Below are 6,000 nucleotides of genomic sequence, written 5' to 3'. Positions count from 1 at the left end.
GCATCCCCTTCCACCTCAGCCTCAATAGATTGATTGACTGAATGATCACCCTCTTCCATAGTTAATGCGAGGATTTTAGATCTCCTAAACAAATAACACAAGGAGATTTCCTCCCGTTAGTGCATATTTATAATGTAATGTATTGTATGTATCAAACAATGATGTTGAGCAGTTGTACTATGAAGAAAGAATATTCAAATAACAGTTGAAAACATAATTTAAAAAAACTAGCTCTGATACCACTAAAACATGTCACACCCTACCCTTCTGTAAGGCATAACATGATCCCGTAGTATACCTAATGAATTACCAACTCCGTCTACTGATAACCCATTAAATACACTACAAGGGATTTTAAAAACTTTTCTTACTTCTTTTACAGTGGTGAGCACTATTTACAGGTGTTAAAAACCTTTTTCGAACTGAAGCGATAGAACTAACACATTTGAACTATTTGGAATTTCTGTAAAAATTTTGACAGAGTGCCATCTGTATTTTGGATAAAACAGTTCTTCAGAAAACCTGTAAAAAGAACTTTAATATATATTTCCAAATCTCAACTCCAACATGTTTCTCAACATAATATATTTCTCAACTCAAATCCATAGTAATTTTTCAAAGACTGAGATAAGGAAATACAATACAATATTTACAAGTCAAAATAAGTCATAATTTACTTTACAACTTCAATGTACAATTTTAATTTACAACTGCTCAAAACCAAAAACAATATATACATACAGTGAACATACATTACAGTACAAAATGCAAAATGTGGTATACTCGTTATACCCAAAAATCTCTCGCTGGATGTACTAGCAGCTTAGTCTGCTGCCTTGTCTGTCTGTCTACCTGCGACAGCAATAAAAAGCTATCGCTGAGACAATGTCTCAGTGGTGCACAACATTCACCAAATACAACTTAAATCACAATTCATAAATCATTTAAATGATGGATATGTAAAATCATAGTTAAATTCAAGACAATGAGTGTCAGAAGGAATTTAACACAATATCACAATAAATCTCAGAGATCAAAACATAGTTAACTTCAAAAGACAGTAAATGTCAATAAGGATTTAACTCCATTCACAATCTCATAATACAAATCAATAAATCACACACAGCTTAATCATGTTCTAAAGTTTAATTCGTCCCAAAAGCTGATGGCTAATGAGGTATTCAATTCGTCCCAAAGGCCAATGACTAATGAGGAATAACATAGCTAGCTAGCAAAAATATGAGTACTCATCCAATTCGTCCTCAATAGGCACACACCTCAATACTTCAGCCAGAGAGGGAATTCAATTCGTCCCACTAGACAAGCTAATGAGGAATACAATCAATATACATGATAGCTGTGGTTTCAAACCATTTCAAATGTTTTTCAATCAAATAGTATCCATTCAAACACATTTCCACAATTTAAAACAATAATGTACAAATAGTCATAATTCAATTCAATTGAAAAATTCAAAAGAAATAGTTGTTGTGCACAAACCTCTGATAACTGTCTCCTGGTCTGGACTCAGTGTTTCCTTCCCTTTCCCTGAGTCTTTACTAACTGAGAAATATAATTTAAAGTGTTTCAGTACTAAATTAAACTGTCTCTATCGATAATGCTTGATAAGTAATTCACTAAAAGCTATTATTTGCTTAATCACCTAATATATCGACCCTCGATGCGTTCTAGGTAAATTAGGTTTTAGTGTTACTAATATGTCACATTCGATAGTCTTTTAGGGTTGGTACATGTTACCAATTTCATTTCATTGTTTAGTGCATTTTATTGCAACTTGCTGGATTCTGGGATACTAGTTTGACCTAGCCGGACGACCTAGTTCCCTCGATTTTCGGGTTTCGATCAAAACCATAAACTTGTAGATCTATGTCCTATGGAACGCGGGGCAAAATTTCAGGTCATTCTGAGTTATGTAGACCAAGTTATGGTCATTTTACTGTTGCTGGTCAAATGGCATCAAATTTGGTCATTTTAGGTCAATTTTGGTCAACTTTGGTTCGGCTAGTTTTTGGACCCGAAATTGTGCAAGCTGTTTGACTTGCTTATGGTAATTTCTGGGCTTTGGCGTCTTCATAAGACTTGTAGATATGGGTCTTAGCTATTCATGGTTAAAATTTCAGGTCAATTGGACCTTTTTTGAATGAGTTATGGCCTAAACACTAACTACTGCCCAAATGGTCAGTTTTCAGGCCTCACTTGCACTTAATCCGGATTTGGTCATTTTTCAAGCTACCTTGCAAGCAGAATTTTGGTATGCTTCCTTCATGAAAGTTGGCACATTTTGTGCCTAGTTTCACCTCCAATTGGTCTCATACCAATTGGAGCCACACACTTAAAGTTATAGGCTAAAATGCATACTGTCCTTAAATACATTGCTTAACATCTATCAATTGCACATTTTCTTGCTATAAATCCACTTCTCTTACCAATTCTGATTTGGTACATTACCAAAACCATTTATCACTTCACAATAAAGTCACTTTGGTTAGAATACAATATCCTCAATACACCAAATGAAACACTAATTCACAAAGTCCAAATACAATAATATGTACACATAAACACTCCTAATTATTACATACAATTTCCACAACCAATTTATATATATATATTCATCAATCCTCAATGTCACAATTCACCCAATATGTTCATGAATTTAAACATTCATCAAGAAGTCCCAAGGCTACCGAAATGCTGCCCATTGCCAAAGTTTCCCATGATTTCGTCAACTTCCATTTCAAATGCACAATCACCATATACATGTGGGATTAACTTACTAGGACATTAAATCACCCTACTCAACATGAATTCCCATCAAATATATGCATGAATATTTCATTAAATATACAAGTCTATGGCTGTCCAAAATTGGATATGTCAATAACTTCTCAAACTTTAAAATTTCTTCACAAAGCAAACACCCATAACATGGTTACAAACTTTAACAAAGAAATATTCAAAAATACAAACTTACCTATTGTTAGGATTTGTTAAATCTTCACTAAAACTTCTTCAAATTGTTATCAAACTCTTCCTTGTGATGTGGGGATAAATTTTAATGAAGATAGGTGTGGGAAAAGAAGGCTTGATCATGGAATTGTTAAGGTTTGAAGGTGGGCGGCCATGGTAGGTTTTGTTGGAGTTCATTCAGCCATGGTGATTCCCAAGCTTGAAGATGAAGTTGCAGATTGTATAATGGGTGTACACCTGCCCATTTAGTTCTTAATTTATTCCATAGTGGTCCACTTACACAAATTAATTCATTTTATATGTTAAATTTTCATTTATTCCACATTAAACCCATAATTTTTGCTATTTACTTTATATACCACCAATTTAATTTTTCCTTATATTTTCCAAGTGTAATATTATTTATTTCTAATGGAAATTTAGGTCAAAAGACAACTCGGGATGTCAAATGACCATAATGCCCCTGTTCGGGTTACATTCCTGATTTTTCAGTAACACCGGGTTTTGTCCGTTTTTCGATTTCTCACTTTTCTTTGTACTAATTAATTAATTTTTCTTTGATATTTCTAATGATATTTATACTTCAATAGGGGTCTCTTTAAGTCCTAAAAATATTTTCCAGGGTTCCCTGCAGTCCAGGGCTAGTCAACGGTCCACGCCGTGACTTCCCGGTGCGGTCACCGATCGCTAGGGTTCTCGACTCGCTTAACTTGGTTACCTTTCTTTGCTATTATTTTTCCTTTGTTTTTCTTGTATATTCTTTTCTTGTATTTCATTATTTTATGTCTCCTGCCTCATATCAAAGTGTAGTTCTAGGCATCCTAGCTGTCCGGACAACACTGGTCATCGGAACAGTAGAACGCACTACCGAACATAGTGGTGTTACAAATGCCATTTCACAAAGCTAAATTCATGCATACTATAACAATTTCAATAATCATTGAATTAAATCCAATGCTTGTTGAACATAATACATAAGAAAAATATGTCATTTAATCATATGAAATGTTCAGAACAAAATCAGTTAAAAACTAGTTGTGCACAAACCTCTAATAACTGTCTCTTGGCTCTTACTCAGTGTTTCCTTCCCCTTCCCTGAGTCTTTGCTAACTGAAACACACAATTTGAAGTATTTCAGTACTCATTTAAACCATTTCTAACAATAAGGCTTAATACTTAATTTATTGAATTCTATTATTTCCTTAGTCAACCTAAGATGTTGGCCCTCGATGCAGTCTAGGTGAATTAGGTTTTAATGTTACCAATATGTCACATTTGTAGCCTTTTAGTATTGGTACATGTTACCAAATTCATTTCTATGTATATTGCATTTTATTGCAATTTGTTAGATTCTGGTATACCAATTTGACCTAGCTGGATGACCTAGTTCCCTCGGTTTTCGGGTTTTGGTCAAAACTAAAAACTTATAGGTGTATGTCTTATTGCATGCAGGGCAAAATTTCAGGTCATTCTGGGTTATGTAGACCAAGTTATGGTCAATTTACCAATACTGGTCAGAATGCATCAAAATGGTCACTTTAGGTCATTTTTTGGTCACTTTTGGTTCGGCTAGTTTTTAGACTTGAACTTGTACAAGCTATTTGGCTTACTTATGGTCATTTTTGGGCTTTGGTGTCTTCATAAGAATTGTAGAGATATGTCTTAACTATTCATGGTAAAAATTTCAGGTCAATTGGACATGTTTTGAGTGAGTTATGGCCAAAACATCTTCTACTGCCCAAATGGTCAATTTTCAGGCCTTAAATGCACTAATCCGGATTTGGTCATTTTTTATGTTACCTTCCAAGCAGAATTTTGGTAAGCTTCCTACATGAATGTTGGCACTTTTTGTGCCTAGTTTCACCTCCAATTGGTCTCATACCAATTGGAGCCACACACTTAAGGTTCTAAGCTAAAACACACATTGCCCTATTGCACATTGTTCATCACTCATCAATTACACATTTAACACTTACCAAGTTACACATTCATGCCATTTCTGTTTTGTACCATAACATAAACATATTTCACAACACATTTTTGGTCATTTTGGCAGCTTATAACCACACTCAATATGGACATTATAGTCCAGAATTTTCCAAGTTCAAATTACAAACAATTTAACTACATAACCTAGCTCATTCACATGTCCAAACTCAAACCTTTATACACATATACAAGCTGCCATAACAAGCACCATAATTCAACCTTATAATTCCATAAACCCCTATTTGCATAGCCTGGTATATTTTACTGTTCCTGTAACCGGTGTCTGTACGGACAATTAAGGGGATTAGAACCACACTTAAGATAACTAGATAAGCCATAAACACAAATAATTAGTAACTGTCAATTAGTTAAGTATAAATAAGAAAAACAGAACATAAGAAGTTAAACGAGCCGAGAGTCATAGCGATGGGTGACCTTTTCGGGAAGGACTGCGAAGTTGTTTTAAACTCAAATTTCAAATCGTAAAATGTGACACTGCGGTCCTTAAGACTATTATAAACACAGTGGAATAGAGAAAATCACGAAAAAGAACTATTAAGCCAGTCAAATAATTAGGTCAGGGAGCCGGAAGAAATATTAAATTAATTACAAACCGGGATGAACCAGCGAGGGGCAATTTGGTCAATTGACCCCAAGAGCTGACTCTTGACCTAACTGTCAAATAAAATTGTAGAAAAGAAAATTTCAGAATCGAGAATTAAATTAAAGAACTAATAGAAAAATAAATAGAAAAAAAAAGAAAATGAAAAAGTTAAAAAGGTGATGACATCATGCATGACATCATGCATGATGCCATAAAAATAATAATTAATATATTTAATTAATTAGATTTTTGGTCTTCCTAAAGACATAAAAACAAAAAGAAAAGAAAGAAAATAAAAAAAAAGATAAAAGGTCTTCTTCATGCCGCCCTCACCCTCCCTCTTATCTCCATTAAAATACCTCCATTGAAGCTTGTATCCAAGCTTTGAAATCCTTACTAAACTTCAACTTCTCCTA

This window comes from Hevea brasiliensis, chromosome 7, assembly GCF_030052815.1.
Source record: "Hevea brasiliensis isolate MT/VB/25A 57/8 chromosome 7, ASM3005281v1, whole genome shotgun sequence".
NCBI classification, from domain to species: Eukaryota; Viridiplantae; Streptophyta; class Magnoliopsida; order Malpighiales; family Euphorbiaceae; genus Hevea; species Hevea brasiliensis.
This window is presented reverse-complemented; position numbering follows the sequence as displayed.